The following is a 14,662-nucleotide window of genomic DNA, read 5'->3' as shown; positions in this document are numbered from 1 at the left end:
GCCTCGTTTATCTTTTACATTTAGTTCGGGTGTGAACTCAGATCAAAAACAACCGAAAAGTGCGGATGCACATCAGCCTCACACATGAAGAACATGCTTTTTAGATATATGCAGCTTAGTGGGGACATAGTGAAGAGAGAAAGTCAGAGCGAGAGGAGGAAGGGAGCGAGAGATGAAGAGACGGAGAAGTGTCAGGGGGAAAACCTAAATACCCCCTACCGATGAAACTCTGCAGAGCTGCAGAGGAATGGATGAGAGAGGATACATGGTGGGAGGCCCCTACTTTGAACTGGGAGAGGGAAAGAGACAGAGAGAGAGATGGAGGGAGGGGTGGAGGCATCTCAGAGCAGATCATAATGCAGCAGAGCAGATTAAAGACGGAGGGACCACAACAGAGGTAAGGAGGCACGAGAGAGTACAGAGATCGAAGGGGATAAAAAGTATCTCGAGAGGAGAGGAGAGGAGGAGGAGGAGGAGGAGGAGGAGGAGAGGTTGACTGGTCTGACCTCCTCCTCTTTGATCCCTCACTTTCCGACGCCCTCCCAGTCTGATGCTTACGACTGAAGACTTATTCCACAGTTAAATATAAACTATATAAATATAAATTATCATTCAACACAGATTCACAAGAACCCTGAGTTAAAGTTGTTTTTTCATTTTACAACTTGCAGCATCTTGGGTCAGCAAACAGCAGGACGTGTTCAGATTGTTGGTACCACTGTGTTTCCTCTTCATCCCTTCCCAGGTTTCTTCTTGCATCTTACGCACAACTTTCATTCACACAAAACGTGAATAAGAAACTTAAAAATAACACAATGTTAATTCATTAAAGTGTATCTAACAGAGGAGGATTTACTGCTACTGCACTCTTTGGGTGAAGGGATGGATAGATGGATGGGTGGGTGGGTTGAGGGATGGATGGGTGGGTGGGTGGGTTGAGGGATGGATGGGTGGAGGGATGGATGGGTGGAGGGATGGATGGATGGATGGATGAGTGGATGGATGGATTAATGGGTGGATGGATGGATAGATGAGTGGATGGGTGGATGGATGGATGGATGGATGGATGGATGAGTGGGTGGGTAGGTGGATGGGAGGGTTGAGGGAGGGATGGATGTTTTGTGTACGTGTAAATCTTCCTCTTCTCCTGGATGCTTGTATTGTATATTCCCATCACGTTATGACAACATTGTAGTTTTGCACATTAACAGTTCAGCTTCTTCCCTGGTTTTGGAGAAATGTGCAGGATCCAGCATTTCTCTCTCTCTCTCTCTCTCTCTCTCTCTCTCTCTCTCTCTCTCCCCGTGCAGCGTCAGAGTACTCGCTGCACTCTGAGCTGATTTGTTAAGAGTTTGGTCATTTCTTTGAAGTCAGCAAATTGATTCTTGAGCAGCCACGGAAAAAGAAAATTCAAGGATGTCAAAATATACCTGAGCTTTAAAGCAAATTTTACTCTCCTGAATTGGCTCATCCTCAGTGTCCTAACTGAAAAGAATAAATCCTTTCAATTTCTGGCTCTCATTTACCTCAGTGAAGCCTGAGATCCAAAACAGTCCAGTGCAGTATTTCCAACAAAGTCCTAACTTGTACTGTATCTTATTTCCTCATTATAAATCCTTCTTTAGATGTTTTTTAGATCAAATGTGCACATGTGTAAGTTCATTTTACTAATTTAACAATGCAGATTTTAATATGAATTTATATTTTATTTCTAGAAAACAATGTATATTTGCACAAAGTGCAAAATAATCCATCGGACACTTACTCTCCTCTTCAGCATCATAAGGCTGTTAGGTTAATCCAATATCTTACATTTGTAAAAGGTAAAATACACTATTTAATGTACAAAGCCTGTTTGCAGTATGCAGTGAGTACATTGTTTGTGTTTGTATGAGATTCAACAGTCGGGATTTTTTATTTCTGGTGGCGTTACACTGACCAGACATCAACAGCTTTGTTTTTTATAAGATTAACGATGACACGAAGGTCTGTGGTTAACACACACATCAACAGATGTTGTAGTTATATTTGCCTGTTTGCTTTGCCCCTGGGAAACTTCAGATTACTGAAAGTGTGCTCTGATGTTGTTCATTTCCATCAATGAATAACAAGTTTGTCTCTTTTGGTAACTTGAGTCAAGAAGAGGAACTAAAAAAGTGTTGGATGAATGAAACCTGTGACAGTGGTATTTATACTTGTTGAAAATAGTCACACATGTGGATCAGCAGATTTGAAGTCAGATAACAAGTCTTCTTCAAGTCTGCAAATCCAAAATTACGAAATTCCTGCTCTTATGTTTTTTGCTACAGTTGCTGCAACAAACACGATGCAGAATAAGTTCACACTCCTTTGAGGTCACAGACAAAATGTGCACATCCGCAAATAAGAATGTCGGTGATAGTTGCACACCTGTAGAATACTTTGTTTGTTGGTTTGCTGGTTTGAAAACAACATCATGCAAAACTACTAAAAGCTGTGATGAGTAGTTATTCAATAAATTGAGAACACATGAATTATTCACTGGTACCAACTTCTCAAATGTGTTATTTTGCATAATTGACTGTTGGTGACACATGAAAAACTGATTTAATAGGTTAATTTGTGCTTCAGGCATTAATAATGGGTGTTTTCAGTATGTTGCTACTTTTAATATAATAAAAGGTCTTTATTAAAGAGCAGAACTGTCAGGCGTACTGATAATGAAATTCATTTGCAGTTGCATTCATACAGTTCATAATATGACCTTGCTCCAGATTTCCTCTGCATTAATTACTTGACACAGATAAAACTAAAGCAATTTGTGAAAACAGGTCTTTACAACAAATAAACCCAATAAACTAAAACAACTCAAGACTTCCAAGTGGAGTTTTGGCTTCGGAGGAGCCCTCATTGCTCTGGATGGTTATTACAAGCAATAACATTTGATCACCGGGAACTGTTTGACCATTAAATCATTATATTGACCATTATTGTACTATTTCAGATTTTAATTTATTGTTAAATTTGAGATTTGGATAATTGGTTGGACAAAACAATCACTGTAAATGTGCCACTATTTTCTGAAATTTCCCAAACCTGACTTATAAAATTGATGAAAATATCATCAATTACTAAAATGTTGCGTAGACTGAGTAAAAATAATCAAACCATATCGGTGTAACTGTTGCATACTCTTTTCGTTCGCTTCAATCTGGCAGAAGAGTCATTTACGTTTTTTATTATTTTAAAACCTATTATTTTATGTTAATAACTCGAGTGAAGTATCGGAACACTCCTCCACTGCTGATTGTCCCTGTGGCTAAATGGGAAACTCCACACGGCTTTTCCCCCCCCCCACAGGACTCGTCACGTGAACCTTGCATCACTCAAAGCGAAGGATTTGTGTCCGCTCGCTGTTTTTTTCCCTGCGTATAATTAGGCCGGCGTTATCTGCCGAGCTCTTGTTGGTGGTTCGCGCACAGCAGCGCTCACCTCCTGCTTATAACCACGTGCTGAAGGTCACCTGCTGCTCATCACTCCTAAGAAACATTTTAGAAAAGGGACTCTGCTTTTTTCATAATTATCTGCCGCTCCTTATCAGGCGGACTGCGGGGTTCATCCACTTCCCGCCCTTTGGAGATTATGCTATATGTTATTTCACGCAGTGGCTGGGAAAGGCACAGGGCAGATAGTGTTTGACCCTCATATAATAGACTTAACTAACTGTGGTTCGTCTGTGTTTAATGAAGTTTTGGCAGGTTGGTTCATTACGGACACTCCCCTGGTCCATGCTGTGTTGGCACTAGTGTTTGTTTGCAGCGAGAGACGAGGTCAGAGCTGTTCCGTATAAGAAATATCAACGTTTATTACAATTTCAGTTAATTAAGAGCAGAAATACTTTCACGAAAGCACAACCAGTCTATTCCTCTCCCGCTGTCAGCTCTCTCTCTTCTTATGTGGCTGATTCCTTTCATTTCAGCATGTGGCCGCCTTAACAGAAGCTGTAGTGATTTGTTGCGGTAAAAACCTGCGATGTGTTGTTCACACATTTCTTCCAAATGGCTTCCCAGCTGTAATCGCAAAGAAGTAGATACTTTTTCCCAGTTTTTTCACCGAGGAGCCGTAGCACTGCTAGCACACAATTGTTCAGGTTTTATAATCAACAGGCCATTCTTTTGTATGAAATTAAAAGGTGATATTGTACAAGAAGATTTCTACAAGAAGACTCCACTTACATGAAGCGCTGACATTCAGCCGTTCTGATAACTGAGCCGCTTCCCCCTCTTCTCTCTCTCTCTCCTTTTTAAGGCTGAGTAAATGTTATGATAAGTGATTTCGGATTGATGCGTGACTAAAGTGCCTGGAGGCAACTGTTGCAACTTACAAGCCCGTCTGTGTTTTCAAACCAGCTTTCACGTCATTTAGAAGAAGACACCCACGCGTATTCATGCCCCCCCCCCCCCACACACACACACACACACAAACAAAGTGGAGCTGCGAGACTTCATCCTTACTTTCATCATTGGTTTTTTCACCACCACTCCGCTTTGACTGGACCTCCCAGAGATACACTGCGACTGTTCGGACGGGTTTGCGTTTGTATGCGTATCCGAAGTGTGTGTGGGTGTGTGTGTGTGTGTGTGTACTGTATCTAACTTAATTTGACTCAAACGCCCTCCCCTCACTAGAATTGAATTATGTTTCCAGTCAAACGGGGGCCTGTGTTGTTGAGATTCACAGTGCCATCCCTTAGTGTTGCAGAGGAGGGAATAATACGTCGAGTCTCATTAGCGGCGAGACTGTGACATCTTCAGTGTGCCGCTTCTACCTTAACCACCCGTGTGTTTGGGAGCGCAGACAGTGGATGCAGTTGTTTTTATTTAATGCGTATGTATGCATTTGTTTGTTTGTGCATCTGAATGTGCACATGTGCCTCCCTCAGCAGCTTGTGTGTGTGTGTGTGTGTGTGTGTGTGTGTGTGTGTGGGCCCGTGCTTAGCAGTCAATCAGCTATAAGTTAGTATGCAGTGACTGTGACTCCAGATTACAGTTGTGATTGATGACTCTGTGTTTCTATTTCCCCCCTCATCAGCTTCTTCCTTGTTCTCCTCTTCCTCCTCCTCCTCTTCCTCCACCCTCTCACTCCCTGTTAGCTATTTTCTTTTTAAAACCATAATCTTTAACGTAAAAAAAAATAATCTTTCTTTGGTTTAGACGCAGTGTCTCGATGCATGTGCAGACTTGCCAGTGTTTGGAGTGTGTATGTGAGGGGGCTCAGGTGGTGGCAGTAATGCAGAGCACTTCACTCTGATTTAATTCTGAATCTACTGGTCCATCAATGAGACTTACTTTGCATTTTCTGCTTGATGGTTTAAAAAAAGTCCAAGAGATGTGATGTTTTCAGGATTTTACATTTCTGGGTTTGCTGCTTCACTTTGTCAAACAGGTAGATGGAAAAAAAAAAGGTACACTGAGTACCCTAAGTGCCTTTGAGTCTACTGGTCCATTAAAGAAAATTATATATCCAAAATGCCAACATTTTTCTGTTTTCAACATCTTTCATCATTTGAGGATTCCATTGCTTTGCCTTTGTTAAATACTGGACAAAAGAACCTATTTGAAGATATCCCTTTGGGGTCAGGGAGCTTTACAATCCATTGATTGCTGAACAAAAATATAAGTAATGATAATAACTCAGTCGAGCCCAGTAAACAGACGCCTGAGAGAAAGTACCCGAACACCTTTTCCTCTGGGTCCTATCTGGGTCTTGTTGTTAAATGACTTGAACTTTCATTGTCTAAACTAATTCTCAAAACGAGGTGATTGTAACTTCAGTGTCTTTGCATAACCTCACTCTCGATGTAACTTTTTTTCCTTTTGACCTTAATTTGAGTCCTGTACCTCCACCTGAAGCTGATGTGAACATTTAATTCTCCGGTTCAAGCTCAGATTTATTCTCAGTTGGGTTTTTTTCCTCACTGCAGGTGAGATGTTATAGCACATCACTGCAGTTTTGTGATTAATTTCCATTCAAGTGCTATAAAAGCCCTACAGGCTAAATGATTGAACGGGTGACATTCAACGAGACCTGATATTTTCCAAACTGTAATTGGCAGCAGTCATGTGCACCTCCTCTTCCTGCACTGTTGTATGTGTGTGTGTGTGTGTGTGTGTGTGTGTGTTCGACCTTAGAAGGGCAAGTGGAGGTGAATGATCACCTTGTCCTGCTCTGTTTAATCGGATGGAGACTCTGTGCCTGTGGCTGGTACAGCTCTCTCTACCAACACACACTCAGACACACCCCGAGCCCATCAGTGACCCGCATTCAGCCATTTGGAGTCATTTCAATGCAACAGTCATTTTCCTTCAGAGGGGCAGAGGGTGTTGATCTGCCCAAGGGCACATATCATTTTGTGCAATCTGAAGTCTCTTATGCTCCACTTCTGACTGATGGACCGATCCAGCTCTCCTCTCTAGACGTCTCTCCTTCCTTTCCGACTCTTTTTTAGAACCCTTCTTTCTCTCTTAGCGTCAATGGCTCTCTTTATCCTCTCCTCGCCCCTTGTCTCCTCACACAGTGGAGGAAATGTTGTTGGAACAAGTGTGAGCTCATTTACATCTCCGTGGTGTAGAGAAGTAATTAGTAAGTGGATGGTGTGAGCTGTTAATAAAAGAAACATGCACATTAGATCTATTTCAAAAGAAAACTGAGAAAACCATCTTTCTCTAATATAAGTTAAATACCTTTTCCACCCATGTTTCCTATTATTAGTACATGAACATGGAAGTAAAGCAAACCCCAACTAATGTGATAATCCATCAACATCTTCTTTTAAACCAGAAATGTCAGGTATTTCCACATTTTATCCTCAGGGTTGTAAGGATTCACTGGTTTTCTTTGTCAATGCTTTGGCTGTAAAGGAACTGGGATACGTGACATTTGGACACGTCACAGTAGAAAAAGCACAGTGGTACATAATGAAATGAAGGTATTGTGCACGCTGGCTCACTGTCACCCTGTCAGTCTGTCATGGCTCACTCAGGCACTTGAATAGAAAAGAGGTGGTATTAATGGTGTTAGTAACACCTTTGCTTCTCCTGCTCTATTCTTGACCTTGCAAACGGCGGCTTGACAATAAAATTCAACCAATCTTTGTTCGGTGGATTGAGTCGCCTACTTTTCATGGAAACACTTCACTTGTTGTCACATGGAGTAAGTTTTGATTTTTTTGTTATGGGATGACAGGCGGGTGAACTGGTAAAACCGTATTATGAGTCTGTTCAGGATACGGAGTGGTCTCCTCCTCGAGCGTTCTCTTTAGTTGCTATTTTTTCTCTTTGTAGTTAAAGGCTAAATGTTCAGGCGTAAAAGCAATGATTTGCTAATTATAATGCAAACTTGCTCAGATGTTAAGTCAACTGAGTCCTCATCTTGTGGGAGTTTTGTATCTGAATCTTTTTTGCTTGTTCGGGCGTGAAAAATTTGCAACAGGTGTAAGATACTGCAGAGGTGTGTGTATATAGGTTTATGGAAACTTTAATTATGGCTCGTGTGTGTGTGTTTGTGTGTTTCCTCCACTGCGAGATATGAGAGGTCCAGAGTGACAGAGCCGGAGTGCTCATTACCTGCTAAATTACCCAGGAACCTGTGGGAGGCCTGCTCTGTCTGTGCTGCTGCAGTGTCTCAGTGGTAGATGCTTAAGTCAGCGCACAACTCTGACTCCATCATGACAATTTAATGTCTCTTTGTCTTCTCGTGTTTGAAATTAAATCAATGGATTGATTTGACGCTCATTTTCATTTTGGGAAGATTCTTAATTTGGACCTGTCCAGTACAGGTATGTGTTGAGCCATTAGAGGACTGATTTTGCTCAAGGGCAAGGAGTTGCAGTCTGTTTTCTCACCTTCAGCTCTATGATCTTGGCTCTCCCATTGGGCCTTGTTTTGGTTCAAGTCTCCCTCTTCACAGTGATCTTTATATATGTGGAATCCAATGTAGATCCTACTTCACCTCATTGAATAACCATGAACAGGAACTGAGTTTGTTTAGATTCAGATACTACTACTACTACTACTACTACTACTACTACTAATAATAATAATAATAATAATAATAATAAAGAAAATTGAGAGGACTTTTGTTTTAATTTCTAGTTTGGTCAATGCCCCATTTACTAACATGGAGGAGACTATGAGTTACACATGCTGGTTCCTTGCCAATTTATAAATCTAGTATTTAATCTTAGGTTGGATGTTTTTGCTGAAAGTTTATTGTTGACATATATATATCTGCAGCATATCACAACATCAAGATGAAGAAAAATGTCCACTGGCTCTCTTGTCTAGTGATGTAAGGTCTCATGTGACATTTACAAGCGATCAATACTGTGTTTGTGTGTGACATTTGCAAGCACTTCATAATTTGGTACGGCTGCAGATTTAATAGTTTTGACCAAAGTGCACAAGAGAAGGTTGAACCAGTGATCCAGGCTGTAGAAATCCCCAGATGACACGTGCGGATACACTGTGTACAGACGTGTGTTTCTGTTTTCTTCCAATAAATCTTTGCAGCCTTTTAAGACGGCGCCATGAAGCAAATCTCAGAATGTTCATGGGGCCGTGGAAAAGCAAATGAATCCATGACCTTGACTCTGAAAGGTTGAGGCATTGTCAGCTTTGTGGCGTACTGCAGGCACCTGCTAGTCTTGTTATAAATCGAGTTATTTACCCGTACACAGGACCTGATATGAGCAATCATTGTTCCACTTAGGGGGGGGATCTTTATTAGAAACCAAGATTGGATGTTTGAGGGGAAATGGGGGCTAGGAGCAAATATAAATTCATGAAGGGTCCGTGTGTTATTCCTGTTTTGGTCTCAACCACTCGGTGCTTAAATGATGACTGAACCTACTTCCATCAATGAACACATAGATAGATATTTTATTATATATACAGGCTTTAGGGGCTGGTCAGACATAGAATATAAAAATGTGTGGAAAGCACCAATCTTTAATCTTTTTATCCAAAGCCCTTATGTGCTACTTGTGCGTCTGTCGGTACAAAAGCACTTAAACTGTCTTAACCATCAAATCTGAAATATTTGAGGCAACCTGCAGTTTCTATACATTATGCAGATAGTGCAAAAAAGGTTGTTGATGACAATTCTTGGTGCTGATGCCAAACACAACTATGTGTTTGAAAAAGATAGATAACGGATAATTGAGTTTCCAATATCACATCCACCTCTTCTATTTCTGTCTTTAAAATCCTCTCTCGGCTGCTGCCAGCAATATTTAGACTTGGATGTATCAGGGCACAGGAGCCGATCCCACAATATTTATTATCACACGGAAGCTAATCAAAATGCTTTGAATTATTCAAATGAATTACATGTAGCCATATCAGTGTAGCTAGTTAGAATAAATATCTCCTGGCATAATTTGATTGCCTGTGTAGGAGGAAACTACCAGTGACTCACTAGAGGAAGTCCTCATACCTGTGTGTGTGTGTCTGTGTGTGTAGGCAGAAATAGCCAAGAGTCAAGAGCACATTGATGCAGACCCACTTTTCATAAGGAAATATTGCATTGTGATACTCTATTGACCTTAAAATATCAATCCTCATCCACATTCTTGGAGGCTCTGTCAGTCAGCTGCACGGGCGCTTTGATTAATGATGCCTGGTGTCTGTGTGAGTGGACTTACGGTCAGGTCAGACTCTGCTGCTCGAGTCGGCTGCACCGAAGTTCTGCCAATTAGGAGACAGTGGGTGAGAGGATGGGGAAGGTTTAAGAAAAGGAACGGGAGGGATTGGAAAAGGGGGCAAGGTCCTTTGAGGGAGGAGGTGAAGGATGTAGGAAAAGAGAAGCTGTGGAGAGGTAATAAGGCAGCACTCTCGTGATGGATGAAGAGGATCACGGGTGAACAGAAATTGCTGTTTTATTGACCCTCACATGGTGATGACTCCATTTACCCAGGGCTTCTTTCCTTCTTGGGAAACTTTTTTTAGCAAAAATAAACTGAAGCTGTAACTACTGCTACACAATCCTCACACACCGATGTACACACACGTGCATCATCACTCCAGTCCCCCGGTTCGCCACCCCCTGCAACGCCTACACACCCTGTTCCACCTGCATTATTGAAATACGCCTGTCACTGCCAAAGTAGGGGGGCTTGGCCCAGATCAAACAGCAGTCAGTGTGACAGAGACAGAGGGAGGCCCTGCTGAACTAGAAAGTCCTCGTCCACAGCAGGGGGGGTGAAAATGACTTTTTGGCGACAGTTGGGGGGAAAAGTTTTTCTTTTTCTATCCCAATTAAAAGAACAGTTCACCCAAATGATTTGACACATTTGTGACATTTAAATTTCACATGTTGAATTTCCAAAGCGGCGCCCGAGGATTACACAGCAGATTTCCAAACCCCTCAATCTAATCCATTTGTTGTTCAAATTAGATTAATGGTAGCAGAGCTGAGGGTTTTGTGGCAATAATGGAAAGGAGCTCATCCTCATCACAGATTTCTATACAGTCAATAGATGTTTGAACATGTGCTGTGAGACGATCCAAGATTATGCTATCCTCTGCACACTGAATAACGGCAAAGATGGGCTTTTGTACACATGGTGCCTCTGTGTGAAGAGGCTGTATGAAAGAGATCATTTCATTCTTAAATTCTTTTCAGTCACTTACATTGATTTGAACTACTTGGGAGAAGGCTAGGGGACAATATGATGTGTGTGAATGTGAGGCAGCTCAGTGGTAGAACAACATCAGAAAGCCAAGCTATTGCAAAGTGAACCTGATGAAGCTTGTGAAAAATGCTGTTTTTACACAGTTGCAACTAATAATAATTTGATGTGAACTCCCGAAGAATATTGAGACTCTCGGTGTGTGTTTGATTTTATTTTGTTCTTGTCGGAACAATAATAGAATTTCAATTTTCAACCGTTCTTTCAAAACGTAGACCACACAACAGGAAACTGGCTGATGCTTCATGCTTCATGTTGAAAATGGTGCCACTTTTATGCAACTACAATATTTAATAAAATCCTAGATGCCAGTAAACTTAAATTGCCTGAATATGAAATGATCTCTTTCTGGATATGAACATTTGGTCACATTACACCAAGGGTAGTATTGTTCCATATCAAGCACAGCATTAAGCACTCAGCAGAAATGACTATTGCACCATGCGACCACAAGTATTGCCTGCCAACATATCTGCCAGCTTCTTCATCATTTTGCACTAGAGTATGGAAGTATGCAAATTGAGGCAACTGTTGGACCATGATGGGTGAGTTTTTGCTCAGACTTTATTTATTTTGAGCATTGCATGAACAGTCAAAAATGACACAAGATTGAATGAAATTGCAAGAGACCCTCTTTTTTTCTGCTGGTCCCCAGTGGTGCCAATACTGTCACCTTGTTTCCAGCTTGGCAGGTGAGCACAGCTGTTGAACTGGCAGGCAGCTGTTATCCACACACAGGTGGGGCGGTGGAAGGGTGGGGTACAGTCAAAAAAAAGGGGGAAAGGTTTTAAAAGAGAATGGCAGAAAAAATGCAGAAAGAGGTCAACTTTTGTATAGAGGATGGAGAAGGGGGGGACAGACATAAAACACCTTAAAAGAACATTCAAGTTTGTAAAGAGTTTTAGATTATAGGAGATTAGAGAGAGAGGAAGGAAACCCTGCACTACCACTGGCAATGTAAATGTTCATTTATTAATGACCCTTGAACCGGATACGTCGTCCGGGGCTTGGAGAGGCTATAACCACTTGGGCTCAAACAATTGGGGAGGGTCTACGCTTCCTTTTTGATATTGCACAGACCACCCTTAGGAAATATGCTGACCTCAGAACTATTTAGGCAAGTTGTCATGCTGGAGATTCCGGTGCCCTGTAAGGAGAGGATGGAGGAGGCCAATAAGAGAAAAATAATTAGGTATACTGAACTGGTGGAGGAGTGCAGCAGAAGGGGGGGGGGGGGGGGGGGGGGGGGCGTGCATGGTGCATGCCCATTGAACTTGGGGGCAGGAGAATTGCAGTAAAATCTCAAAGTGTACAGCTTCAAAGACAGTAGAGAAAGTTTCAAAATTGCTGTGGATCAGGAGGGACTCATATCTTTTTGAGGGCTGGGAACTGATCACTGCTAGTCGGACTTGGAAAGACTTGTAAACCCAGACGACCCCAGGTACTATCACAACTAAACCAACCCAGACTTGGCTTAATTCACCTTTAGTGGGGATTTTTATGTCCCAAGAGCAGCTGACGATAAAGAACACCAGATGTTTTTGTTCAAACAAAGTTTTTTATTTTTAAGGAGCTTGGAAATAAATACGAAAAAAACAGACGAGACGACTAAAAAGGGAAATAGGGTAATGGATGCTGTTAAAAACAAGACTGCAGCCGTAAAACTGGAGAACTTAAAACTGTCTCCGCGTTGGCTTTGTGGACCACCTGGTGAGACCCCAGCTCACTGTATTTGACTTTTCTTTGATTTAAAGAACGGTTTTTCTTCCGTGTTTCCCTGTCACCACCTCTGTCTTTCTAATGCTTTTTATCTCAGATATTCTCCCTCACCTACATTCCCGTTTTTCTTCCTGCTATTCATCTCTGTGACATTTCTCACCGACACTGGAGCACAAGACACCTGAGACCTTCGCCGGATTGTTGAGCTCATACCTCATCTTGGTGTGGCGTGCACAGATCTTTGTTACTGCGGTGCTTCAGAGGAAGAGGTAGGGGTCAAGTTTACAGAGAGCAGGTATGGAGGCTAGCTCATTAACCTCAACTGGAATATGAGGCTGGGGGAATTCAAGAGAGAGAAACTGCTGGTTTGATCTTAGCAAAAGGCAAAATGTCAAATGCCCTTAAAGTCAATAATTGATCAATCAAGATAGATCATAGATGCTTAATGATAAAGAACTAAATGTGACATGAGTGGAGCAGCAATGTACGATATGAGACAGATAATGTACATTTTTAAGTTTATAGCACATAGAAGTATTTTTGTCTATTTCCATTTCGAAATGATGAACCTGTAAATGACCAAATATGGGCACCTTAACAGGCAGATCCCCGGACGTCTAGCAAAGGACGTCATGCAGACTTCCTCTGACTTTCACAGAGTCTGTCTGGGAAACAGATTTAACCAGGCTTCGCTTTGGAGATGACCAAAAACGTTTCTTTCGCCATGAAGTCGCATCTTCCCTCAGTTCTCCCTCCATATGGTCTTCCCCCGAAACGCCTCCAGGGGGCCTCTGCAGTGTTTACCTGAATTCAACTGGCTCGCTCTCAACATAAAAGAGCACCATCTTGATATCAAATCGCGGAGCTCACTCAGTCACTCACTACATCATGTAGGGAGAGACCAGCCGCCCTGCAGAGAAATATCATCCTGGCCGCTTGTCTGTGAAATCATTCTTTCACTCACTGCCAAAGCTTCTGGCAGCGACTGAGGGGAAGGTGGGGTCAACGATGAGTAAACATTAAATTGCAGCCAAGGCTCTTAACCAACAGTCAATAAAATGTTATTTTTACCATTACTTTTGAATAGAATTATGTATTTTTTATGTATGATTCGTATTTTCATTGGTATTATATTTTCTGGATGTGAAGTTTCAATTTTCCAAGTATTTTACAGTTTCAGACTCCCCCTCCCTTTTTTCTGCTCTAGTCTTATACATGCGTGGTATCTTCATATTTATTATTCATCATTAGAATGGCCAGGTTTTCCTCTCAAAGAAAAAAACAGTTAGCTAGGTGATTACATATTTACTCTAATTAGATCATCTGAACCTGTAATATGCTCTACATAAATGTCAGGGTTTAACTGATGTAATAGGACCTTAAGCGGCGGCTCCCTGCCAGCTCTGGCTATGCCCAGGGAAAACAGGCTCAGGAGTTGAGACTGTTTTTCTCCATTAGCTGTGCATCAATAGCACTTCCAATGCATGCCAGAGCTAATAAGTGACCAGCTGGTGCTTAGAAGCCCGGGCGCCTGAAGCCCTGTCAGGGAAGCCTGCAGTCACAGTCGAGTCCCGGCTCCAAAACAAATGTCTGCTGACAGCGTGGCATCCACTTAAAGCAGGGAGGACCACGGCACTCCACTTCTGTCCTCTCTATTAATTAGCAGTAGGTGTGTCAGTGCCAGAAGAGCACTCCGCTGACAGAGTGTGGGCACCTGCACCTTATTAGTTTTTCATGAAAGTAAAAGTGTCAAACATAGACCAGCACCCCCCCCCCCCCACACCTAACATTTCTGTTGTTGCACAATGCAGCATCTGCGGATTCAGAATATAATGTAGCACTTTTTTTCAATGAAGAGAAAACACTCTCAAAGTAGCACCAGCACATCGGAGACAACCTGTATAGATAAAGAACATAAGTTGGTTAAATGGCTATTGATATAACTTCTTTTACTACTAGAGAATATATAGATATTGGTGCTGCTGCAGCTGAGTAGGTAATGAGCTTGTGGCAACATGCGGCACATTTCTGAAACTGAAAACTGCTTCTCAATAATGAGCTGCTCAGCGAGGACCCTGTCCCCACACTCTAATTTAGATTTCATGTGTGCGGCAATATTCGGGATTAAATTGCCAACATAAACTTTCTATAGTGTGCAGATGTGAGGCAAATGGTGAATGTTTTTGTTTTTTTAATATGTAAAGTCTTCGAGTC

The sequence above is a fragment of the Hippoglossus hippoglossus genome, chromosome 14 (assembly GCF_009819705.1).
Source record: "Hippoglossus hippoglossus isolate fHipHip1 chromosome 14, fHipHip1.pri, whole genome shotgun sequence".
NCBI lineage: Eukaryota > Metazoa > Chordata > Actinopteri > Pleuronectiformes > Pleuronectidae > Hippoglossus > Hippoglossus hippoglossus.
Note: the sequence above shows the minus strand (reverse complement) of the source record.